Here is a 27,730-nt window from a genome sequence, read left to right as displayed (position 1 = left end):
GTAAATGTGAGTAACGCACTATGTAGTCCTTAAAACGAGAGGTGTGTGATTGCAAAATCTATGCTGTATTTTTATTCAGAATGAAAAGATTTCCTTTTTCTGATTTTAAAAATAATAGAAAAACAGAAAAAAAAGAAAAACTTAAAACATCACATGCCACTAAAAATAATCTTTTAAAATAACTACATAAAATTCCTCTACAGAGTTTTGTTATATGAATGCATCATTATTGGTCAATTCCCTACAAATGAACTTGCTTTTTCTCCAGTTTTTGCTTGTAAATTATGCTCTGATGAGCATCCTAATACATAAATATTTATACACTGATCAGATTGATTCGTTAGGATGGATTCTCGAAATGGAAATGGGATTTCTGTGTTAAAGGGTCTGCAGTGTTCCATTTTTTGCTAATTATTCTTCAGATATTTTTATAGTTGCAAAGATATTTAAGCAGCATTAAAGAACATTTTAATGAAGGAAAGAATCTATTATTCTGTCAGCCATTTCCCCCTTTCCATCTGATATGTTGTTTTGTTTCTTAAGTACCTATCCTTAGGTCTCACTAAACCTACCTAAAGAGAATTTGGGGGTAGGGAGAGACATACACAGAATTACAGTGCTGGGCATCCTACATTAATGATCAGGTAAGGGATTCTAAGTAACCTTTGTTAACTGCCAAGAAAGTAACAATGAGTATGATAGGAATTCAGAGGGATCTGGGGTGATCAGGAAAGTGTTCAAGGCAAGGTAGAACTTTGACCTGGATCCAGAAGGGTAATATTCAAATAAGAGGTAGGAGAATATTCCTGGCTTTCAGAATCGTATGACCAGATTTGAGGAAGGCACATGACTGTGCGTATGAGCTGACACACAGGCTTACAGCCTAACCGACAGACTAATTGGCGAGAAGGCTTCGTGTGGTGGTATAGTGGAGAGGCTTGTATGGGAATTCAGTTATATTCCAGAGGACTGATTTTATTCTTAGCACATCTGAAGTTGTTCAGTATAGAACTGGAAGAGAGAGCAGATACATAGATGTGGCCCAGTTTAAACTGAATGCATTAAAGTCTCTTTTTTACAAGAAGTGTAGGAGAATGTTATTTATTTATGTAAGTGTATTATTTAAATAATGAACTTTCTATGGATCTTTAAAGTTCTCATCCCAAGGAAAAAAATCTTTGTAACATGTGTCATCATTCACATTAACTAACATTGTGGTGATCATTTTGTTGTATTACACATATATTAAATCATTATGCACCTAAAGCTAATACAATGTTATATGTCAATTATAGCATAAATAAATAAAGAGGTGAACTTCCTAGTACTTAAATATTTATTATGTGGTTTCACAGATGTGTTGTAACTTCTGTGGATCTCCTTTTCTTCTGTAGACTCAAAGAGTTTAGATAGGGTGGTTGTTGAAATACTTTCTGGTGCTGAGGTTGATATGGAACCTTTCAAGAAAACCTGGGTTTTACAACAGATTGGCCTGCAGTTAGGCTCATAGCTGCTTTTAGCTCCTCAGGCACAGTAATGCACCCCCACATCTGTGAGAGCAAAAATCTTCAGTTGGATGATTGTCTCCTGGCTCCCCAGTTCTAGAATGATTCACCTGTGGGAACTCAGTTGTTCTCACCTTTTATTTCTAAATGACATTTAGAGATTTTCATTTGGAAGAATTTTATGGCTAAGATTGAGCCTTAAGAGGATGCTGTGAGGTTGAGAGGAATTATTATATAATAATAGTCAGTTTTAAATGATCTTCCTGTTATTATCCATAGGAATTTATTTCATGCTGGCCTCCTCCTTCTATTTTGAATTCATTCCCATGATGACTTTAATGTATGGCCATGCTGTGTAAATATATTTTATTATTAGGTTAGCCCAGATACAATTTTAGATATCAATCTATAGGAAAATTACATAATACATTCCAAAGTAAAATATTAAAGATTTGTTTTTTACTCTCTGTTTTGAATTACTTGTGCCACTTTTTACCCCCTTTTGTATGGATAATTGAGAACTGACTAGTACTTTTTGTAACTCAGACTCTATTTAAAGTGCACAATTATCACAGAGTGTTGTGTGGAAGTGTTGAATCACTATGTTGTACACTTGAAACTAATATAACAGTGTGGGCTAAATTCAGTGGGATTAAAATAAAAACTTCATAAAGTGCACAGTCAGGTTCACAGCTAATCAGTGGCATACTTTAAAGTGTCTCTCACCTAGCATCATATTCTTTTCACTGAACTGTACTGCCTTTGACCAAAATGTTGTGTTTTAGAGAGAACCAAGGTAAGATGTCATAAGGTGACCAACTAGCTCTTCTGACAAGCCCTCTCAGGATGCTTTGGTTGGGGTGGGGCCTTCAGGGTTCAGGGTACATTCTAAAGTTTTGCAAGTGAACTGTTTCTTCAGTGTCACGAGAGTTGATTGGCCTCAGGGAAAAGTACTACACAAACTCACAATGGGCCGACAGATAAACCAGCACACCATTTTATCTATCTATTATCTATCTATCTATATCTATTTATTCATTCATTCATTCATTCATTCATTTATTTATTTATGGGGGTGGTGAAGTGCAGAGGGAGAAAGAGAATCTTAAGCAGACTCTATTCCCAGCGCAGAGCCCAACATGGGGCTGGATCTCAGGGCCTTGAGATCATGACCTGAGCCAAAATCAAGAGTCCCATAACGCTGAACTGACTGAGCTCCTCAGGAACTCAGTTCCCCAAGAATGCCATTTGACTAATTTTCACTGAAGGGTGGTCTAACGTACATAGAAAATGTATGTCTGCTCAGTCCATTCCCCTTCTAGTGTCAGGATATTATTAGCAAAAGCTAACAATAGCTAATGTTTACCGAGGACTTACTGTGTTCCAGGCCCTGCTCTAAGCATTTTACATGTATGTAAGTCATTTGATCTTCGTAGTAACCTTATGAGGGAAGTATTCTTAACTGTATTTTACAGGTGAGGAGTCTGAGGCACAGAGGTTTTTTTTTTTTTTTTTAATAATTTGCCCGAGATCATGCAGCTTGTAACTACTGTTTTGTATTAAGCAGAAGATCACTTGTTAAGCGTAGAATCTTAGCAAAGTAAAAATCCTTGAGGCCATTTTATCTGGATCATGATACAGTCACTCATTCCTTTTTCACTTATTAAGCACCTTCCTTTTTCACTTATTAAGCACCTACTATTTGCTGGGCACTGCCTAGACACCAGGCTTGCCAAGGTGAATATCACAGTTGAGTGCTGCCCTCTTGGGACTCAGAGTCTAGTGAGAAAGGCAGGTAATTACAGCAGCAAGAGATTTACACATTGAAAATGGGGAGGAGGAAGCATTTAAATTCAACTTGGAGAGATTAGTCGTTTACAAAGGGGAAAGAAAGGCATCCTGGATAGAGGAAATACTTTGTGCAACTATGTTGTGCCAAGCACTAGCTTACTCTGCAGGAATGAAGCAAGAAAGTGTTGTACTAGTTAAGGTAATACTGCAGTCTAATAATGTCCTGAATGAATTAAGCTGTTGGTTGTGGGGATCAAGAGAAACAGATGGGTTTGAAATATATTTCTGAGGTAAAATTGACAAGACTAATTTAGGGGTCAGGAAGTGGAGGGGCAGTGATAGTGAGTGGGGAGTTACGGCTAACTCCAGCATATCTGGTTTGAGCACTTGGGTGATTGGTAGGATCACACAAGACAATCAGGTTTTGGGGGGGGAGGATAGGATTCCATTTTGGATCTGCTGAGTTTAAGATGCCTGTGAGATAGGTGCTTGATGCCTAGTAGCAGGAAGCTGGTTTGCAGTTGAGAAGAGATAGGCACGTACATGGTGACTGAAGCTGTGGGAATTAATGAAACTGGGACAATTGTAGTGATTTGGGATTGGCTAGAAGGCAAGAGCAAAAGTGGACAGGGGCCAGTATTCCTCTGTTTTCAGTAAATCCTTGTTGAAATTTTTAGGTCCTGTTTTGTCTGCTTTTGACTTGGTAGAAATCTTGTCTTTTGAAGTAAGTGCTTTAAGTAATTCTTTTATTTATGGTTGTCTTAAAATTTACATAAAAACTGTTTTGTATTTTGATTGCAGTGGTCTTACACATGAATTTTGTTAAAACTCACAAGAGTATACACAAAAAGGTTAATTTTATTGCATATAAAAACTGTAAAAAAAGAAGTACATCCAGAGGTTGGAACCCCGCCCCCTTTTTAAAGATTTTATTTATTTATTTGTCAGAGAGAGAGCACATGCAAAAACGGGGAGCAGCAGGCAGAGGGAGAATCAGCCTCCTCGCTGAGCAAGGAGCCTGATGCAGAACTTGATCCTGGGACCTTGGGATCATGACCTGAGCTAAAGGCAGATGCTTAACCAATTGAGCCACCCAGGTGTTTTGGTTTGGATCCTTTTAATAGGATCTGATTAAAGCTTTTTATAATGCCAAAACCTCATTTTAACAAATTTTTCTAAACTTAGTCTCCAGTTCCTTAACCAAGCTCACAAGTACTAAAATGGGTGGATTTAAATTTATCTCTTCTTCTCTTACTTATCACTACTTGAAGGCAGAGAGGCAAGAAAAGATCTGAAGAGTCTACAAACTGCATAGTGAGCACTGTGCTGACACCGGTCTCCCCCTACCCTCCCTCCCTACAAATTGTGAATGATTTCACTATAAATATCTATAGTACTTTTTAAAATAATTAAACAATTTTTTTCTTTTTGAATAATTTTTCATCTCCAAGTATTATAGAGATTGAAGTAGAGATCATAATTTCATTCTAGAATAAAGAATTAGGATAACAGTATCATGTTTATTGCCAACAAGGAAGATGTTTTGAATTAGCTAAATTAACATCACTTGTGAAAAGTCAGTTTATAGACATGAGATACTTACAGAAGTGATTGAGTTAATTGTAAATTATGTGGAAGTCTCAAGGACATTGGATGTCAGATTTTCGCAATTTACTACACAACAGTAGAAAACTACGATACCTCCCTTTCCCCATAGGACTGTGCCTTGGCTGCTGTGCCTTGTATAGAGGACATATTCATTCAAAACTGATACAATGGAAAAAAATTCAGACTACTTACTTTTGGAAGTTAATTGTATTTCGTGATCTGATTGGATAAACTTTTATGGCAAGGATGGGCAGTAACCAATAAATATGTACTTGGTTTCCCAGACTGTCTGTAGCCAATCATAAGCCATTGCTTTCTTTTAGGTCATAGTAGTCTGCCATTCAACATAGCAACTCAATCCAAATACTGCTTTAGTTCGTTCTTGACAGTATGTGCAAGCTCAGTATTAAATTGAATGTCTTTGGATTTGGTTTTTGGATTAGTTTCAAGTAGTCATTTGTTTTTCTGTCCTTGATTCATTGCCACTTAATACCAATCTCAAATCCAAGAAATAGATTCTTATGTGTCTTGGAAACAGTAGATTGCAGTGAAGGACGTAATTATTTTGTCCCATTCTGAGGTCTGCTTCTTTAATTATGTGAATAGAATATTTGTTTTTGTTTGGTTTATAATTTTTATTTGAAAACTCTAATCTAGAATTTTTACCTATTAAGCTGTGGACTTCAGTCTGGTAGCTGGGACATCGAACTCCATTAGGTAGAATTTGCCAGCTCTTAGAAGATTTTAATTTTTCTACAGCTGCGGTCTTAAAGGGCCTACCCAAATCATAAGCCTTACAGGTAAGGGCTTCGTCATTAGTGGCAGAATTTGTGGACGTCTCAAGTGACTTTTTGATAATATCATAGGACCCTTGCCAGACACTCTTTCTGTTTGACTTTGCCTCCCATTTAGTTCAACTCCCCCTTTCCCATTTGATGCCTCATTGGATACCCAGAACTATCTGCTCCGAGTCCAGTGTCTGGAGTTGGGCCCCATTGATCATTTGTGGTGTAGTCAGAGCAAGGGCTGAGAAAACCACCCTCTTTTTTTTCCCCCACTCTCATTTTGAAAGAAATGCTTCTGTCTCTCAATGTAGGATGTGCTGGGCTTGGTTAGTTTTGTGTGTAGGTGTATGTAAGGTTGGCCTTGATTCTGAGGGCTTCCGATTGATGCTTAAGATTGTGAGGCTTTGTGTGTGTCTTTTTTAGTGATCCCCTGACAATATAAGAACCCGGGGGCAGTTTTCTGGAGAGATTTAGTGTTGGGTGTGGTTGGTTTACTTGGGTGAGGAGAGGAAAAATGTGTTGGGAATAATCTCATAGTAGGTGTTCCTAAATTGTATTTTCCCAGTGTTCTTACAAAATTAGAGGGAGCTCCTGCTGAAAACAAAACATACTGCATTAGATAAACTGCATTTCCGTGATACTAAAGTAAAAAAAGGCTGGTTTTTTGTTTTGTTTTGTTTTGTTTTACATATCAGTGTAACCCTAACATATTTTTTGCTTTTCCTCCAAAATGTGATAGCATACTGCCAGTGAAGATGTAATATTGATATTAAATTATAGGAAAGTAAAATAAGATCTTTTGAATATATTTATTTTGTTCTTAGAAACTCATGTGCTACCCCCATACACACACGTATATACACAAACACACTCTGAGAGTGACCTGATGTTTATATGGTCCTTTGTGAATACGTCCTATTAAACTAAGATAATTGTCAAAGTGGATAACACTTTAAAAATACATCAAGAGTTGCTTCCTATGTGCTTCATTAACAGTTTTATCACCTCTGGAATCATATACTATCCCATTTAATTTGGGGATAAATTGCTGAACTCTTCGGGATCCTTTGCCAGTGACAAAGATAAGGAACTAAATTGACTTCTGTGTTGATAAACCTCTCTGGGTGAAAATAGACAGGTTATATGTGAAGGAATTTAGCGATACATGTTATTAAATCCACATTCCGATCTAAAAACCATGTGTTCTTGGGATTCACGTAGACTCTGCAGTATAAGTTGCTTACCTTCGCTCCTTTTGCTTCCCACCTGAAATTTATTTTTCTGTCAATGTCTTTTTACACAAACATCTCAGGGGAGCAGCAGCACTTATATCTTATAAACAAGCAAGTACCACATAGTATGTTTGCTATATTTTTGGTTGAAGTTTGTCCACTTGGTTCATAAAAGATAATTCCGACTTTTTTTTTTTTTTTTTTTTTTTTGGTCTAAGTCTCACTGGTTCATTTTGTTTCTGTTTTTCTGTCTCTGGCCATCCTGGATGACTATCTGTCAAGTGGGTATATGCTCAAAGGTGCAAGGAATCTGACAGTCATTCAGGGAATATATATAAATATAACATTTGTAGGGCAATTTGGCATTATCTATCAAACAATGTCCAGGCTCTCTTGGACTTTTTTGCATGTATGTTCAGATACACCTGTTTGCTGGGCTCTTTGCCGTAGCAGACACCTGGAAACCACACATCAGGGTACATGGAATTCTTTACAACCTTTAGAAAGGATAGGTCTGTGTGTGCCTCTAGGGAATGAATGAATACACACACACACACACACACGTGTGTGTGTGTGTGTGTGTGTGTGTGTGTGTTTGCCGGTACATGCCCCTTTTTGTGTGCATTTTTGGGGTTTCTGAAGCTGCAAAACAGTGGTTGTCTTTAGGCTTTAGAAGAGGGATCTAGGTGTCTGGAAGAAAGCTTTTTACTTTTCATTTATAGCTTCCTATCACTTTTGAATTATTTGTACTGTATATATATTGCTTTTAGTTTTTAGAAAGCATATATGAAGAGCGGCAGATACATATTTTTTTTAAGATTTATTTATTTGAAAGAGGGAGAGTGAGTGTGTGTGAGTGGAGGGGGTGCAGAGGGAGAGAATCCTTAAACAGACTCTACTGAGGGCGGAGCCTGAAGTGGGCTTGATCCCTTGACCCGTGAGATCACGACCTGAGCCGAAACCAAGAGTCCAAGAGTCAGACACTCAACTGCCTGAACCACCCAGGCACCCCAAGGCAGATCTAATTTTAACATTATTTCCAGAGGGGCATAGACTTGTGCTCTGAAAGAGACCTTGGACAGTCATCCTCAATTGAAGGCTGAGAAAAGTCTGATTTAGGAAAGCATCTGCAAAGCCTGTGCTAGAATTTGGGTCCCAAGGACAGCAGAAGCTTATGAATATATTGACTTGTTCTATTCTTATTCTATTTATCTAACCGATGCCCATTTCTCATTGTGAAGAATTGATTTTGGAAGACCCAATAAAAGTTGACCTTTGTAAGATAGTTCTTAAAGGAACTACCTCTGGCAGTAAAGATAAAGGGATAGTGGTAACTTTTGCCCACGGTTTGTAACTTTGGAGGCCCAGTCCCTTAAAAGTGAATTTATTTATGAGTTCTGTAAGTTTTAATGTTTGAATGAATTTGTGTTCAGAGTCCAAAGCTTCCCTGTTTGATTTGAATACCTCGCTGACTCTTCTAGATTTCTGAAATTGATTTTACTGGGTTTTCTTTCCATTTGGTATCCAGGGGTTGAATAGTTGGAGAAATAATTTTTGTGACTTCAAAAGGGCTTGCTATTTAAAGGCAAAGTGTACTGTAAAAGATAGTAGGAAAATTTTTTAAAGGAAGAAAACTTACATATTGAGGAGAAGCTCTCAGTTCCTGAAAATAAGAGCAGTTCTTCTTTTAACTATAAGTTGAGTCTTTTCCTGGCTCTTCAGGCCAGAAACATTTTCTCTTTAGTCAAACCAACCAAGTAGGGGCGCCTGGATGGCTTAGTCAGTTAAACGTCCAACTCTTGATGTCAACTTGCAGCTCAGGGTCATGGGAATGAGCCCTGTGTAGGGTTCTGTGCTCAATGGGGAGTCTTTTAGAGATTCTCTCTTTCCCTCTCCCTCTGCCCCTCCAGCCTCCATTTGCACTTGCACTTTCTAAAATAAATAAGTCTTTTTAAAAAAAGCAAAAACAAGCAAAGAAATTGGTAGTGTTAAGGCTGATAGTTCAGCATGGGACTGGAGATATTCAATGAATATTTTGTATGGTTGATTGATTCTTTGGCTGCAGCAATATAAAAACATATTTATTAATGTTATGATTAGTTGTTGGGGGTTACCTGGGTGGCTCAGTCAGTTAAGGGTCTGCCTTCGGCTTAGGTCATACTCCTGGGTCTTGGGATCAAGCTCTGCATCAGGCCCCCTGCTAAGCGGGGTGTCAGCTTCTCTCTCTCCTGTTCCCCCATTCGTTCTCGCTTCCTCTCTCTCTCTCATGAGCACGCTCTCTCTCTCTCAAATAAATAAAATCTTTTTTTTTTTAAGATTTTATTTATTTATTTGACAGAGATCACAAATAGGCAGAGAGGCAGACAGAGAGAGAGGAAGGGAAGCAGGCTCCCCGCTGAGCAGAGAGCCCGATGCGGGACCAAATAAATAAAATCTTAAAAAAAAATAACATCTTGAGGATCAGAGTCAAATCATGTCTGTGCAGTTGTGATCAGTAAAGGTTTGGTTGAATTAAAAAGGAAAAAGGGTTCTTAGAGAGCCAAGAACAAAGAGTGGCACATTTATCTTTGTAACCCCACATCCTTAGGCAGGAATCCAGTCTGTATAGCCACTTTAGCTCTGTGACTGTGGACTGAGCAATGGAATTGGATAGTCTTGACAGTTGACTGAATTTGAACAGTCACGTTAGGTAACACTGGAAAGCTAGATTGGAGAATGCCAGTGGTAGGTGTGTTTCCTGGTTTGTTTCCAGTATCCTTTATAATAATAGAGATCAATTAGAAACCTGTTAAGGTGAGAGGAAACAGCATAGAAATGGATAAATGTGGAATGTGTTAGGAAGAAGAGTGCTGACCGGACTTGGTGATAGATGGGAACCCTAGGAAAAGAGGGTTTTTGGCTTGAGCAATTGGGTGGGGCATGGTGCTATTTAGTATTTCAGTCACGGTATATATATCTCAAATCAATATTAAGGAATGATAGAAATTGTGCTTTTTAATTCTGTGAGCTTATGGCAATAGAGAGAGAGATCTTGAGGGAAAGATGCTGGTTTCTTGGAAACTCAGGCTAGAAAATTGCTCTGGCATGTTAGAACACTAGACATTTTATTTTAAAAAATTTGATGATTAGGTGCTAAACTGTGGAAAGTCTTTCTTACAGTATTAGAACATATGATTTGTTCCCAGGGCCCAGCCTTGAAAGTAGGCATGAGCCTGTCAATGATTAACTCAGGTCCCCCTTGATAATGGTGCTCAGAATTGGTTAGAAAAAAGGTCATACTTTTCACCAGAGTTGCCACTTGAAAATGAAATGGGAATTGAAAGCTAGAGTATATAAATATATCTTCTATCAGATATTTTCCCATTTCCTACATATTGAATTGAATTGACCATGCCTGACCATACCTGATCCAAGAATCAGTCATAGGAATGATAAAGTTTTGGATTAGGAGAACTCAAAGAATTGGGTTCTGAATTTAGATCTGAATCATAGCCATGTGACCATGACCCTCGAGCTTCTCTTTCCTTATTTGTAAAATACTTGCTCCACATGCCTCACAGAGCTGTTATAAATCCCAAATAAGATCATGAATGTCAGAGCACTTTGGAGACTGAGGCAGTGACTGATGTTTGTGAGGAAATGGTTATATAGCTTAAAACATTTAACACAGGATGACCTCAGAAGTCCTTTTAACGAAGACCAGGAGGATGGGGGAGTAGTGCTTGGGTTGTACCTCTGTTGTCAATCTTGAGGCTGTGGTTTCACTAGGTTGTCATACCTAACTTTACGGACCTATTCTTAGTGGTCTTACAGTTCTTAACCGAAGTGTCTTGTGAAACAGACAGCCCCAGATACATTTCAGTCCTATAAAGATGATAAAATGTAAAAAAGGAAGTTTGGTTTTGCTGTCTTATTTGGTAGTTGTAACTGTATTCCTGGTCTTTATGCCAAAATGAAAGGCAGCAAAATATGGTTAGTATTTTTGACTTTAAGTTTTCTCCCCTTTAGTTGACCTCTGGGCTATGGCATGGGATTTTGTTTGGTTAAGAAGCGAAAAGTATAAATATGCCAGAGGCTTGCTAGCAGTTGAAAGCAGCCATTGGTCAGCAAGAGAGTGGAAGAGGAAAAAAAAAAGTTGGAGATGACAAAAAGCAAAGGAAGAGAGAAGAAAAAACATAATTGAAAGAGGAGAAAAAGCATAAATTATTTCAAAAAGTCTCAAGTTCTCTTATTAAAAAACCTGTCTTTGAGTTCAGACACTAAAAATTGAGGTGATTAAAGAAGGTGGGATTAGTCCTATGAGGGCAATGAATAAAATTACAGTAGGATGGAGGACAGGTCTTCAGAGGTTAGAAGATAGGATGGTGGAGAGGAAAGAGAAGGTCCTCTATGGAAACCTGGTTCCTTTATAAGGATTTACAGTCTCTGAAGATAGGCTGGATTACTGTGAGTATTATTTGTATGTAAAATGTGCTTTCTTGGGGGTGCCTGGGTGGCTCAGTCTGTTAGGCATCTGACTGTTGATTTTTGGCTCAGGTCATGATCTCAGGGTCATGAGACTGAGCCCCATGTGGGGCTCCATGCCTAGCACTTTCTCTCTCCCTTCTCCCTGTCTCTCTGCTCCTCTCCCCCCCAACCCCCCTTTTTAAAAAATGCTCCTCTGCCTCTCAAAATTAAATAAATAAAAATAATAAAATAAAATGTATTTTCTTGCTGAGGTATACGAAGTCAGCCTCTTCCTCCCTCTGCTTAAGTAAGCCCAGTGCTATGTGATTCCAGTCAACAGGGAAGAGTGTTTTACCAACAAGAACTAGTTTTTTCATTATTAAGAAGATATGGGTCTGAATTCATTGGCTTTATTTGGTTTGATTCAGACGATATTATTGTCTGTTTAAAATATGTCTCTGATGTTGATTTTACAAAATCATTTCTAATTTACTTTTCCTTCTGAATTCATTGTTTTTGAAACATTTTTTTTAAAAGGCAAACAAAAAGTGGAGAGATTGTGATAAACCTCTCTAGCTGAAGTCCCTCTTTACTTTCTCGGTTCTTTTTCCCACCCTCACTCCCCAGAGACCGCCTTTACCCTGAATTTAGTGTGCATCCTTGCAGTGCGGTGTGTGAGCACGTTTTTGTGAGAGAGAATGTGTGTGAATATGTAAATTCTGTAACAGTCATTTGAGGGTTTTTTTGCTTATTGTTTTTCAAGGTCTTTCCATCTGGATGCATATAAATCTAGGTCCCTCTTTTTAGCTGTTTAATTTTTATATCACTGTGAATATTTCAGTTTTTCCAAACCCTTTGATGGATCTTTAAATCGTTTCTGTTTATTTGCTGTTACAAGACAGAACTGCAGTGAACACCTCCACATGTGGATCCCTAACGCTTTCCCTGTCCTCCTTTTCCTCCTCATTACTGTTGACATTTGTTCTTGCTGCTTCCCTGGTTCGGTTTTTTTTTTTTTTTTCCCTAAGTATCTTACCTAAATTCTGCCACTTGGCCCATCACTTTGGTATTTACATCTTCATTTGGGGGATGAGGGAGGGATGAGGAAACCCTTTCATAACTCGGAATGCCAACTTCTTTTATTAGGGTCAGAGGTTCTAAAATTTTCTTTTCCTATGGATTCTTTTTGGAATCTGATAAATTTGGCAACTTTTGCATTTCAGCGTCCTGTATTTTTATTGTCTCATATCCAGTAGCTGTTTTTCATAAATGTCAGTGACTCCTCACCTCTTCCTTTTCTCCCCTCCTTTCTTACTACTTTTTAACTCCTAGGATGCTTCCCACCCACTAAGTGTAGGACTATCCACTGACCTCAGTCCAGTTCAGGGAATTCTTGTGTTACCTTCTAAATTCAGCATGACCCAGACATAGCTGATAGTTATGAGTTTCTTGGAGCATTCTTAACCCAATTAAAGCATTAAAAATGTAAACCTTCACCTTATATTAGAATTATTACTGATAAATTTTGTTCAGGGACCATATGTTTCAGTGGTCAGTAGTTTCATTTGTAATTTTTTTGTCTGGACTCTTTAATCCACTCTATTTTCTTCATTATTGCAAGGTTCAGTATATTTTTAATTTTTATGCTCCATGTCTTTTCCTCTTTAAACGTGGATGCTATTCAGAGCTTTGAGCACTTGGAATGCTGAAGTGTTACACATGAAAACTGTTACTCTTCTCTAATAATACACTCTGCCTGCTGCAAGTGTTTGAGGAGGACTTCCTTTCTTAACTAATTTGGGCCGCCACCTCCTGTACGAATATATATTCATGATATTTTCACCTCATGGGTATGTGAACTGACTTTAAGAATTTGATGAGAATTTATGTGTGAAGTGTTTTTTAAACAGTTGATAAGACCTTAATGTTGAAGCCCTAGTAATAAGTATAACTATGGAATATCAGATGCCTGTGTATTTTCTTGCAGATTTATTCACGTCTTAGGATATAGTTCAGGTCACAAGTACTGTGGCTGAAAAGTAACCTTTGGATCTAAGTTTACTCCAGTTTTAACTTGAGCAGAGTGTTCCATCAGAAGTATAAGCTCTGACTGTATGCTCGGACCGTCATGTCACTTGATAAGCAGCTTTGTTTAGTGAATTATTGCCCGTATGCCACTGTCCTCACTAAGTTTGAATGAAGTTCTTTACCTGCTCTTTATCACATCAGTCCCGCAACTTACGTTGGAGAGAAATGTTCCTACTTTAAATCTTTCTTTAGAATAAGTAAGGAGTTTTGTTTTCCCTTTCACTCTGGAAACTGCTATAACAATTTTTGGTACCTAATTCAGAAATCATTTTTTTTTTCTCTGTAGTCCCCTTCTTGGGCTATTTCATCGGGATACGTAAGAGAAGCCTTCTGCTTCTGTGGGAGTAAAAATATAAAGAACTTTCTTCTTGAAATTATCTTTTGTTTACATAAGTCTTTTTAAAGACACCTTTTTTTCCTTCTATTAAAATAAAACCTCATTTTAAAAAACAATGGACCTGGGGCATCTGGGTGGCCTAGTGGGTTAAGCCTCTGCCTTCAGCTCAGGTCATGATCTCAGGATCCTGGGATCAAGGCCCGCATGGGGCTCTCTGCTCAGCAGGGAGCCTGCTTCCCCTTCTCTCTCTGCCTGCCTCTTTGCCGAATAAAATCTTTAAAAAAAAAAAAATGGTCTTGATGAAGTCCCAAAAGTTCATTTTTGCTTTTGTTTCCTTTGCATTTGGAGACATGTCTTGAAAGAAGTTGCTATGGCTGATGTCGAAGAGGTTACTGCCTGTGTTCTCCTCTAGGATTTTGATAGATTCCTCCCTCACATTGAGGTCTTTTATCCATTTCGAGTTTATCTTTGTGTGTGGTGTAAGAGAATGGTCGAGTTTCATTCCTCTATACATAGCTGTCCAATTTTCCCAGCACCATTTACTGAAGAGACTTTTTCCCACTGTTTTTTTTTTCCCGCTTTGTCGAAGATTATTTGACCATAAGAGTTGAGGGTCCATATCTGTGCTCTCTACTCTGTTCCACTGGTCTGTGTGTTTCTGTGCCAGTACCATGCTGCCTTGGTGATCACATCTTTGTAGTAAAGCTTGAAATCAGGCAACGTGATGCCCCCAGTTTTGTTTTTCTTTTTCAACATTTCCTTAGCAATTCGGGGTCTCTTCTGGTTCCATACAAATTTTAGGATTGTTTGTTCCAGCTCTTTGAAAAATGCCGGTGGAATTTTGATTGGATGGCATTGGAAATATAGATTGCTCTAAGCAGTACAGACATTTTAACAATGTTTATTCTTCCGATCCATGAGCATGGAATGCTCTTCCATCTTTTTGTGTCTTCTTCAGTTTTTTTCATGAGTGTTCTGTAGTTCCTTGAGTACAAACCCTTTACCTCTTTGGTTAGGTTTATTCTCAGGTATTGGTGCTATAGCAAATGGAATCCATTCTCTAATTTCTCTTTCTATATTTTCATTATTAGCGTATAAACAAGCAACTGACTTCTGTACACTGATTTCGTATCCTGCTGCGTTTCTGAATTGCTGTATGAGTTCTAGTAGTTTGGGGGTGGAGTCATTTGGGTTTTCCATATAAAGTGTCATGACATCTGTGAAGAGAGAGAGAGTTTGACTTCTTTGCCAGCTTGAATACCTTTTATTTCTTTTTGTTGTCTGATTGCTGTTGCTAGGTTGAACAACAGTGGTGAGAGTGGACATCCTTGTTGTGTTCCTGATCTCAAAGGGAAGGCTGTCAGCTTGTCCCCATTGAGGATGATATTAGCTGTGGGTTTTTCATAGATAGATTTTATGAAGTTGAGGAATGTTCCCTCTGTTCCTGTACTTTGAATCATTTTAATCAGGAACAGATACTGTATCTTGTCAAATGCTTTTTCTGCATCAATTGAGAGGACCATGTAGTTCTTCTCTCTTCTCTTATTGATTTGTTCTGTCACATTGATTGATTTGTGAATGTTGAACCACTCTTGCATCCCATGTATAAATCCCACCTGGTCATGGTGGATAATCTTTTTAATGTACTGTTGGATCCTGTTAGCTAGGATCTTGTTGAGAATCTTGGCATCCATATTCATCAGGGATATTGGTCTGAAATTCTCCTTTTAAAAAAAAGAAAACTTAAAAAGCCTAAGTAAAGGAAGCAGTCAGTCTTCATGCTCCATCTTGTCAGAAAGCTCCCATAATGGGTAGACTAGTACACAGCTGCACCAGCGCACTGGAAGAGCGTTCTGGCCTCCCAGGAGTTTCCCAGGATTGTTATCACTAGCATAGGGACTGCACACTTGGTAGTGGGAAGATGCAGCTTAGTTTGCATCAGCTCTTTATAGCCTTACCTTATCCGTGACTTACTAATGCTAATAAACCTGAAACTTGTTAGTAAAACAAACTTTGTTAATAATTTTGACATAGAGGGGAAATTTTTTTTAAAAAAGATTTTATTTATTTATTTGAGAGACAGAGATCACAAGTAGGCAGAGAGGCTGGCAGAGAGAGGAGGGAGCAGGCTCCCTGCTGAGCAGGGAGCCCAATGCGGGGCTCGATCCCAGGACCTGGGATCATGACCTGGGCCGAAGGCAGAGGCTTTAACCCACTGAGCCACCCAGGTGCCCCACTTTTTTTTTTTTTTTAATGTATGGAATAACTGTCTAATCTTTCAAGAATGGAAATCCAAAAGAAAAAGAGATTAACTCAGCCATTTATTGAATAAATGTTTATTTCTGGCTTCCCTTGTGCCCAGCACAGTCTGGGGACAAGCAGACAGGCATCTGCCTTTCAGGTGTTCCAGACACGGTAGGGTAGATGATTTTATGTGCTAGAGAAAAAAATGAAATAATGAAAGAGGCATAGGATTGTGGCCTTGGGGGAGGGAGGGTGATATTTTTAAGGGTGTCAGGGAAGGCCTCACAGAGATGGTGACTATTACAGAAAGACCCAACAATGGTGAGGGAGTGTGCCAGGAGAGTATCTAGGGAAGAGTTACCCGGGTAGAGAAAAAGACAAGTACAAAGCCCTGAGGCAGGAATGGGTCTGTTCTGTATCAGGAACAACAGCAAAGACAGGCAGTTTGACTGGAACATAGTGAGCTCAGGAAAACGTAATTGGAGGTGAGGCCGGAGAGGTAATGAGGTCCTATTGTGCAGGCTTTTTTCAGCCATTACAAGGATTTTGGCTTTTACTCCAAGTGAGATGGGAAGTCACTGGAGGTTCTATGAGAGGCTGCGATTAAACTAAAAAAGGCAATACCAAAAAATACTGTATCTTGGCTTTGCTTTCAGAAGCTTTGGATTATTTTTTATAATAATTTGGGTTTTAACTGTTGGCTTCTGGTGAGTAGCCATTCGTAGATTTAAACATTTGTGTCAATATTGTAAATTTCCCTGAAATACAGATCTTGGGTATTTCATTTAAATTTAAAGAAAGAAGGTATAATAGGAAGGTCTGTCTGTAGGTGTTCATTCCTAGGTGGCCCTGCTTTATTACTGATTTCTCCTTATGAATTGCCTGGGGAAAAAAAAATAAACAAGGGAATATGCTTAGATGTAGGAGGATGGATACGTATATATGTATATGTGTGTGTATACATATGTAGCTACTCTATTTTAATGTATGTCTTGAATATTTTTATTATAAAATATAAACAGAAAAATACATAAAACATAACTGTATAGTTTAAAGATGAATTATAAAAAGCAAGTACTATATAACTACCAATTAGACCTAGAAATATATCATTCACAGCACCCAGAAGCTTGTTATATTGCGTATTTCTTCTAGATCATAACCCATACTCTTGTAGAGAATCTGACATTTATGATAATCATTTTCTGTATGATTTTACAACCTAGAATTCCTTACAAACCATTATAATTTAGTTTTGTCTGTTTTGGGGAATTTTATTTTTTTTTTTTTTTTTTTTTTTTTTTTTTTTTTTAAAGATTTTATTTATTTATTTGACAGAGATCACAAGTAGACAGAGAGGCAGGCAGAGAGAGAGAGGGAAGCAGGCTCCCTGCCGAGCAGAGAGCCCGATGTGGGACTCGATCCCAGGACCCTGAGATCATGACCTGAGCCGAAGGCAGCGGCCTAACCCACTGAGCCACCCAGGCGCCCTTGGGGAATTTTATATAAATAGAATAATACAATATGTGTTCTTCTGTGTTTTCTTTTAGAACCCAACAATATGTTTGTAACTTTCAACCGTGTTGTTATGAGGAACAGTGGTTTAATTTCACTGCCATCTAGCTTCCTATATGAGTGTGCCATAATTTATGTATCCATTCTACTGTTGATGTTTTTGGCTGTTAAGAACAATGCTGCTATGAACATTCTTATTTATGTGTGCTGATGGATGTGTAGGAATTTCTCTGGGCTGTTTTTGGGAGTGGAATTGCTGGATCTTTAGTTTTATTAGAAAATAAACTTTTTCAAAAGTAGTCATATTAATTTGCCCTCCTACCTGCAGAGTGAGAGGTGTCCCTGTTCCACTCAATCATCATCAGTATTGTCAGACTCCTTACATTTTGCCAATCCATTGGGTCTGAAAATGTTCACTGTAGCAAACTGAGAAACCAAAGCCTTAACACTTGAAAAAAAAAAGAGTGAGTGAGTAAGGAACTAAAGGTATTTGTTTTAAGATTCACCAACATTCAGCATTTATATTTCTTACGGTTGATTGGTATCTTCCACCTAGGAATTCTTACTGAGTCTTAAGAGGTAATCTGTCTGTCTACCCTCAGAGGGTCAGGAACTGTGTCTGTCTTCATCGTTGTCGTCTTCTTCTTAAACACTGTGTCTTGCACAGTTGGTGTTGAGTAAATATTTGTTAAATGAATTCACCCTGATTCTTGCTACTCTTAAGCCTTCTGATCAAGACTGGCCTGTTTTAGCATCAGTATTTGAGGACAGTTTTTGGTGAGGGCTCCTTCCATTATTGATAGTTCCTAGACTGGTTTATGAAAATAAGAGAAGCTTAGTTGTAGGTGTACCGGTAAAAGTTAGTGTTTAGATTTTCAAGAAGAGATTCTGTTTTTATGGAATCACCCAGTGTGTATACAGTACTTCGTTTTCCCACAAAAGGGAAGAGAGTGCTAGAATTTTCTGCTTATATTAGGCTTCCGGAAGCCTGGCAACCACTCTTATCCCTGTTTCTGTTTTGAGTAACTTTGTAGGCTATGGTAGATAATTAGGGTGGTGGTGATGTTTAGCCAAGACATCTCAGTCTTCACCAGGAACTTCTCTGTGGTAGCGGTTCGTTAAAATCATAGAATACATTGCTTTGCTTAAGTGTATCTTGCTTTAGTGTAACTGACCCACAGAGCATTTTTTATAAAGGACATTTTATATAAAAACAAAATAATTCTTTCAACAGTCTGTGAGGTAACTGGCAAATGTGATGATGACCCCCTCTTGTACGTGTTGATACGAAGCAATCCATTTGTTTCGTTTTTGCTGCATTCATAGGCCGGTTGATTAAAGGAATTAGCTTGGATTTTTTGGACTTTATCATATCTAAGTATAATCTTTTTGAGAGATGATTAAAAAAATAGAATATCCAGAACTAGTGATAAAATACAAGAATGATAATTTTGACTAGGAAATCCTAGCAAACGTATTACCTGCTTTTGTAAGGTTTTCCCTTTCGGAATAGCCAAAATGAGTAAAGACTTGTATGAGATTCAGAATCTGGGTAAGTCTGATTCATCGTCTCTATTTCCAACAGAGGTTTCCTGTTAGACCAGACAAATTAGAGTCTTCCTACTGACTTGACTTGGTGAGTTTTTACATAGTTTTATTTTAAACATAGTTTAAGATCATGAGGAAAAAAGCAGAATGAAATGCTCAGAAATATTTACCATGACTTTAAAAAATGCACATCTTGAGTTTCATTTCAGTGCAAATGGTGTGTAAAGTTGGAAGTCATGGAAGGTAAACATGTAAGGTTTGGGGTTTTTTTAATAATGGGCATTACAAATGATGTTAAACATTTTTCATATGTGACTTCAAAAGAAGTTTTATTCTAAATATTCTTTCCTGGAGTTAACCATAGCTGTTCGTTCAGATCTGTGGTGACTGCAGCGTATAATATAAGGCTTTACACTAATGGTGGAAGGGAGAAAAGTTGGGATTTACATTTGCAATCAGTGGTTGCTAATGCCTGATATGGAGACCTTAGAGTAAGGTGATTTTTCTCCCTAGAAAAAAGATCGTCAGGGAAATGAGGAATTACAGTTTATAAAAGGAAATAAAGTAAGTCATGGGCTTCATTTTACTCTGTTCAAGGCATTTGATTCTGAGCAGATTGCGTTTGTGTATGAATGTAGAGCTCATCTCTTTATGGGTAACTTAAAAAAAATGTTTCTGCCATTCAGGCCAGCATCTTAAAAATGTTACTTTATCCTATGAGATTCATGCCTCAAATGTTTATGTATGTTTTTATAGAGTTTTATCGGGTAAAATAGGTATTACTGCATTTTAGTTTTTTTTAAATCTGACACAAATTGTTGGGAGCCAGGAATTTCTGTTAAGACAGACATTCTGTCTAACTTTCCCCTGTTTTGTCTGCCTGTGTGGTTTTACTTTTTCCTTGTGTCATGAATTTTGGAATGAACATTTAAAAACAGAACTTCCTGCCTGCCCTTTGTTCCATTTAGCTTAGTTAGAACCTTAACATTAACATCAAAATTGGCTTATTTTTAATAACTTTAGAAGAAGAGGGAATTTATTTTCTGCAGATGGTTTCAAAGTAAGGAGCATGGACATGGCTCATGTGAACAGTCATCAGATTTTTTTCTGGTAAGACTACAGTTAAAGGAGATTAAAGCAAAAATACACTTCGATCTCTTTCATAGTTGAAGGGAGGCCCAAGTGTCTCTTATAAAGAACAGTATCTCTAGAGAATACCAAATTCTGTAATGCTAGACAGTCGTAGTTAATACTGAAGTGAATTGGTTGCCTTTGTAGTATACCAAATTTTCTGGAGTAAATGGGTCTTTTCAGCTTTGAAGTTAATGAACTTAGTCCACGTAGTTTACCCTAAGACCAGTTTAGATGATCTTCTTTGCTGTGTATTCCTTGAGCTCTTTCTGTAGCCAAATTGTGTTAATAAATATTTTTAAATGGTTCGACTAAAGTATAGATGGCCGGAGAGAATGGCATTGTTGAATTTGGCTTCTAGAAAGGCCAGAGGACCTAGTGGGGTTATGCAACCTCTGTTTGTTTCATGAAATGAGTCTTCTGTTTTTGAATTCCTTGCAGATTGGACACACTTAAATTGTATTAGGGCCAAGCCTTTCATGTGTTTACTATTCGAGTTTTATAAGGTTCTTCGTAGTTTGTAGTTGAGGGAAGAGGGTGAAAAACTGTAACCTCCCAAATCTTGAAACAGCTTTGAGAATGTAATTATATAATAAACATATCTTCTTAGCCATAAGGTTTTTCCCCCTCTTCCTCCTCCTCCTCCTTCTTTTTTTAAATTCTGTTCTAGCTCTTGTTTTAGAATGAATTTTCTCAACCTAGAGGAGAAATCTTTGATAACACGTGGGATGTGTTAAAATCTTCATCTTTCCTAAGTTTGCTCTTTGTGGCCCTAGAGATTTTTGTCCAAGTCATCAGTGGAATCAACACATTATTATAATTTGTGAAAAGAGAGAAGTTGCTGATTATTTGGTTCTGCCTATTTAACTTCATTTCTAAAGGTGTTTTGCTTTGGAACAAGATCCACTTTGAAGTGAAATAGCCCCTTTATAATAAGATTTGTTTACTGATTTGGATTCCTGTCTTTCCATTCTAGACATCTCCCAGATGATGAATTTTGAAAGTGATGTGTAGAGAAGCTTAATCTAATGAGCCCTGCCTTTTTTTTTTTTTTTTAAGCAGATGGAGGAGTTTTTTTGTTTTGTTTTGTTTTCTAGCAGGGGTTCAGTAATGAACAACAGCAACACATCACCTGATTGTATTGATTGTATTAGCCCAGAGTTTGTGAAACCTATGCTTGTTGTAGCCATGATTGGTTGTGCTGGATCCCTCATCCAGGTGGAGACAAGATGTGGATACATAGATGCATTTAACTCAGTCATTTTTACCTAAATTAAAAAGCAAAACAATTCAAAAAGTCTTTCTTTAAGGTCTGAAAAGATGCTATCCTGCAGGACTGTTGAGTGGCATCTGCCCATTTTCAGGACAGACCTTTGCTTTTGGAACAGAGAGAGCATGCATTGCATTCTCCCTGGATATATTTTTGGGGTAATGAACTATGCTAATATGTCTGTGTAACAACTTTTATAGAATTGATAGTTTTTAGGGAGAGGGAAATGATTCCCCAGCCTCTAACTTAAATTGGTGATAATTTTTTTTTTTTTGCTCTTTCATTTTTCTGGTAACTGGAAGAGTTTCATCCAAAGTGAGAATTATTCCATATTTTAACCTTTGAGCTGGCTGCAAAGGTCTCCTTGGGGACAAGGACACTTTGCAGTTATTTATAACCCGTGGAGAAGGGCAGTAAGGCTGGAAACAGCCAGTACACACTAAGGTTTGGGAGCCAGTGTTGTTTTGGTTATCCTACTGCTTTCCGTGACTTGAGATTCTTTCCTGTACCTTCTTGTTCATCTTCATCTTGGCTTTGAATGGGCCTTACTAGCCAGGCTGTTTCTGTAAATCTCCATCTTATAACACTTAGATTGAGGAGAAGAAGGCCAAGTAGCCTTTTTATGTAATGAAAGTATATCTAATCCTGACGATCATTTCAGTGTCTATGCTTGCCTAAGATAGTTGTCAGCTGGGGAATCTTAAAGGTACTGACCTGCATACATATTAGTATACCTGTTTCTGAGTTTTCCTTAAATAACAATAGTTGCAAGAATAATTCAACTCTTAACTAGATAAATATTTGGCTATGGCAGAAAATATGTTCTACATGTTAGCCTGGTATAGAAAAAACTTAGTTATGTGTCTAGGCATGTTTCAGGGATATGTCTGTCTCTCTGTATTAAACATGGACATGTTTACATGTGTATATATTTAATGTTAAATATGTTTTCTCTACATGTCAGTTTTAAGGGAATCAAACCATGTCAGATACGAAAATTTAAGGTCAAATCTAAGTAAAGATGCAAAGGATCTGCCTCAGTTTTATCAATATATTGGAATTTTATTAGATAAGCTTCAACTTGAAAGAACTCGGAAGGTCTAGCCTGAATTCCTGACAGCTATTGTGGTGGTACTTCCTATGACCAGGATTGCCCTATTCTGGAAAACGTGCTCTCTTCGCTGTTGTCTTATGGATTTAGAACTCCCCATTTAGCTGTATAGGCATATCATATCTCCCAAGTTTTCTTGGAATTTTTTTTTTAATCGAAGGAGAGTATAGTTTTGGAACATACTGAATGAGTTATTTAAAATTGGAGTGAGATGAACTGATACTTTTCTTTTTGAAAACGTTCTATTGTTTTAAAAGTGTGCCTGGATTTCTGTAGCTGTTATTCACTCAGCAACTCCTAAACTTTAACCTTCTAACTGGAGCTCATTAAGGAAAAATATGAACCCCAAAGACAATAGTCTAGTTATTCAACAATAATTTCATTGAACAAATATTTACTGAGTACCTGTTACAATACCATGTTAGGTATGGGGGATGCTGTTCTCTGATTGAGCTTAATTTCTGGGGGGGGGGGGGAAGACATTAGACAAGTAAGAAACTTGAAACAGGATCATTTCAGGTAGTGATAATGAAGAAAATAAAATAGGATAATGTAATGAGAGGGGCAACCTGGAAGTGGGGAGTCAGGGAAGGCCTCTCTGAAGATACTATACTTGATAGAACACTTAAATGACAAGGAGCCAGCTATGAAAAGATCTGAAGGCAGAAAGAGCTTTCCAGGCTCAGTAAAGAGCCTGGTGTGCTCTCTAAGTAGAATTAAAGGCCTGAGTGACTAAAGCATAGGGACTGTGAAGGGTAAGTGTTAGATGAGGTCAGGGACATAGACCAAGGTTTTGGCAGTCATGACAGAGGTAGATTTTACTCAGATAGCAATGGAAACCGATGGAGAATTCCTATCTTGTCTTCCATAAGGCTCTGGTTTATAAGCCATCACATCAGTTAGAAAAATTAATTGTAAAGCCTGCTAATGGCTTTAAATTTTTTTTTTTAATTTTATTTGAAAAAATTTATATATTTACATAGTACAAAAGGGAAATACAATGGAAAGTTCCTTCCTACCCAAGCACCCTGGTTTCCTTCCTTGGAAGTAACCAGTGTCCCTGGGGTCTTATATAACTTTACAGAGAATATTATGTATATGTTAAAATAAATAATATTTTTTCCTCTTTAAATAGAAAGAATCTCCCCATTTTTAACAGATTTGTATTATATTGTCTATTTGTATCATAATTCATTTACTCAAACCCTTGTTGGACTTTCAGGTTTTTTCCATTCTTTTGTGATTACAAATAATACCACAGTGAAAAAACCTTTTATATTTGTCATATTAAATATATCAGTAAGGTAAATTTCTAGAAGTGAAATTGCTAGATCAAAGGGTATGTGCATTTCTTATTCATTCTGATATACATTTCCCTTCATGCAGAATGTAACAATTTATACTCTAATCAGAAATGTTCTCCTTACCCTGAGCAAGTGTTATCAAACATTTTGATCTTTGCCAATTCACTGGGTGAATCAGTGTGTGATTTAATTTGCATTTATCTTATTATGAATGAGAGTTGAACATGTTTTCATATATTTCAGAGCCACAGGTATTTACATTTCTGCAAATCATGGCTGTTCTTTGCCCATTTTTCCATTAGGCTGTTGACTTTTTCTTCTTGATCTTTAGATTCCCTTAATACGAAATCCTTTTGTTAAAGAATTAAAAAAACAGAAACAAATACAGTGTTGTATGTCAGTTATATCTCAATAAAGACAAAAGCAGTCATCTTCAAGTTGTAAATTCTATAAAGCATGAATCTGATAAGAGATATAAAAGAAACCCCAGTCTTTCCTTTGTTTATTAAGGTCTCTCTTGATTGCCCCTAGTTTCATTTTAAAAGAAGTGTCTGTGAATTAAAAAGAAAAAAAAAGGTATACATTTAGTATTTTGTTAGACTAGATTGAATTGCAGTAAGTTTACCTATGACAATTTTCAAAAGTCATTCAAACCTTGCAACAGAGGAAGTCAGTATGACCTGTAATAATCTATCCTTAGGGTAATGAGAAGTTATTACCTCACAGGCTGTATATTATTGAGGACACTAAGAGGAGAAATACAAACATTACTTTGAGGTCACATTAGTTTCTCAAAAATGAATATATGCAACTCTTCCCATAGTTCTGTGATTTATTTATTTATATTTATTTATTTTTGGTCAGCAATCATTTTGGCATCTTCTGTTTGGGAAAATGCAAGAACTCTCAGGTTTAAAATAGTATGACATTGGGGGGCGCCTGGGTGGCTCAGTGGGTTAAGCCGCTGCCTTTGGCTCAGGTCATGATCTCAGAGTCCTGGGATCGAGCCCCCCCCCCCAAAATCGGGCTCTCCGCTCAGCAGGGAGCCTGCTTCCTCCTCTCTCTCTGCCTGCTTGTGATCTCTCTGTCAAATAAATAAAAAAATCTTAAAAAAATAAATAAATAAATAAAATAAAATAAAATAGTATGACATTGGGATTTTTCCTTACTTGGAAACTGCACAAGGCTTTAAACCAAAAGAAAAAAAAAATAATAGGCTTTTAAAAAGTCCCTAATAAACCATTCTTTTAAGAAGCTCTGTTCCCAGCCGTCTAGCTTGTGCATGTTTGTGTATTATGTTGAACCACATGAAATTGCCAAAGTTTGACTAGTTTTGGCTGACAAAACAATTTCATGGTTCAATCTCATATTCTCTCCTTCCTGTAATTATTATTATTATTTTTTATTCCTGTACTTTTAAGACTGATGGACCTGTATGGCTAACTTACAGATACCATGTATGTGATATGCCTGTGTTTATTGCTGATACTCTTCTTTTTTTCCCCCTCTCTGGTTGACTGGATTAGATTGAAGATGGAGGAATGCTTATGGGGAATAAAAGAAAGATAAAAAAGAACTGTAGAAGCTGTCTTTCTAACACTTTTCAGAGAGTGTTCTAGCCTAGCTGTGCATATATTGCAGGTTAAACTATTGGGACTTTTCTCTCCATTGTAAAGGGAATTCATCTTCTGTCCTCAAAGGATCCTGATTACGTAAGAGTTTAGTTCAAATTACTGATTCATGTTTTCAAAATGAAAGAAATTTTATCCGTTCTCTTTCCCCTTGTAGAACGAAGATACAGTTGGTACTGGATGAGAACCTTAGTTTTAGCAAGGCTGGTAATTGAGAGTGCCAGGCTAGGAGTTTTTGGCTTTCTGTGTAACTCATCCAAAAGAACAAATTAATGATTCTCATTACATTGCAAATCTAATATACTCAGCACTGTTCAAAGGGCTCTTTTAGAGATATGTGAGAGAAACAAGCAGAAAAGTTAATGAACTAGAATGCAACTGGGTAAGTGTTTCAGTCATCAAAGTGTTTTTGCTGAATGCCTTGTTTAGGCAAGCTGTGCTAGGTGATAAGGGGACACAAAGAAGAGTTGCAGGTTCCTTTTAAAGAGCTTCAAGTCTACTGAAGGCAACAGAAGTGTTGATAGGTATAAAAGAAGGCAGAAAAGAAGTACACTGTATAGGTTTGATTGAAAGTATCATGCATATGCATCATGACAGCATTAAAATATTTTCTTTTTTATTTTTGTCTACTCTCCAAAGTTTAATGTTCTAGTTAGAAATCATACTATATTGTTTGACTGGAGTCTCTTGGCAAAAATAATTAGCAACTTTAGGAACTCCTAGTACCTGCTAAGATAGTGATTGCTATTGGTTGCTAACTTGATACTACCTTCATTAGAATTTGACCAGTTTTACAGTTGACAGATATTTTAAAGTATATTTTTTTGTTGTGGCTCAGAAGAGGTATCACTGCATGGGTCAGGATTTAGTAAACAGGAAAATAAATGATGATATATAACAGACATGTTCAGCCTCAGAGTTGTCAGCATACTGGGAAGTTTGCTAAGCTTTGGAAAAGAAATTTCTCACTAGACAACTTGGTCTTGTCCTAACTTGTTTAAAAGCCAGGGATACTATATTTTGGTCCTAGTTATCTCAGGAAGGCTCTCAAGCTATGACCCTCAAATAGACCTCCCCTTTTCTGAAATTGTTTTTCTGCTGGGCACCTGAGCAGTTGGCATGAAGAGCTAGAGAGTTCATGTAACACTAGGCTACTTTGCTGATGAACACTTTGCCCATGGTGCCAGCTATGAGTGAAATTAATTAGACTTGTGCTATCCTAGTCAATTTCCCTCTCAGCAGGTTGTGTGGTTAGAGCTCCTCAGAGTCTAAGGCGCATCTTCCAGGGCTACTAGCTGCTGGTTAGAAATTCTTTAAAATTGGAATAAAAGTGATATTATTAAAAAAGAAAAGAAAAACCAAAAAGACTTGGCTACAAAATAAATGAGAAGCAAAAAAGATAGAAAAAATTGACCAAGACCAAAGTAGTATTTTTTTTTTCTGGTTTTTCTGTTTTTTTTTTTTTTTTAATTGTTTATTTGACAGAGAGAGATCACAAGTAGATGGAGAGGAAGGCAGAGAGAGAGAGAGGGAAGCAGGCTTCCTGCTGAGCAGAGAACCCGATGTGGGACTCGATCCCAGGACCCTGAGATCATGACCTGAGCCGAAGGCAGCGGCTTAACCCACTGAGCCACCCAGGCACCCCTGGTTTTTCTGGTTTTAATAATGGACCATGGTTCAGTAACAACAATTAAGCCATTAAAATAAAAGTTTTTAAACTTGTCTTTTTTTAGGCTTAGAGAATCCTTAAATTAATTGTTAGATAAATTTGAAGTATTTTTTTAAAACTTCAAATAAACTTAAGTTAGCATTTTATGATCCCTCAGTGTAGAGCTGTACCACACACCTCCAGAGCCAAATTTTATGCTCTTAACTAATGTGTAAAATTCACATCTTCATTGTCAATCTGCCCAAAAGATAGTTTTAAGTGGGAATTTTGAAATTTCATTCTGGCTCCTACTGGCAGTAATGGTAAGTGGGATTTGTAAAACTGCCTAAGGTGCATTTACTCATTACTAGACAAACAGTTCTTGAGAATGTGTTTTCCATCAAATGGAAGCATACCTTCATCACAGGTGATCAAGTGTAGCATTTCGTTTCTTGAGTATATCATGGAATCATGAATTGCACAAACCAAGGAGCCCCAAATGCCACTCTGTTGCTTAGTTTGCTAGCTTAAGTGAA

The 27,730-nt window shown here is 37.4% G+C and overlaps 1 protein-coding gene across 2 annotated transcripts in view; it reads left to right on the top strand.

Annotated features, from left to right (window-relative positions):
* SPOP (speckle type BTB/POZ protein) overlaps positions 1 to 27,730 on the top strand; it is a 66,077-nt gene that overhangs the window by 14,255 nt on the left and 24,092 nt on the right. Inside the window, exon 2 of one of the 2 annotated variants that reach the window (XM_047707406.1) lies at positions 19,137 to 19,187. The exons of the other annotated variant lie outside the window; for it this stretch is intronic. The gene's annotated coding sequence lies outside the window, so the exon portion shown is untranslated. The remainder of the gene's footprint in view (positions 1 to 19,136; positions 19,188 to 27,730) is intronic. 2 annotated transcript variants of the gene reach the window in all.

Source organism: Lutra lutra, chromosome 16 (genome assembly GCF_902655055.1).
Source record: "Lutra lutra chromosome 16, mLutLut1.2, whole genome shotgun sequence".
Lineage (NCBI taxonomy): Eukaryota > Metazoa > Chordata > Mammalia > Carnivora > Mustelidae > Lutra > Lutra lutra.
The sequence above is the reverse complement of the archived record's forward strand: the minus strand, read 5'-3'. Positions and strand labels throughout refer to the sequence as shown.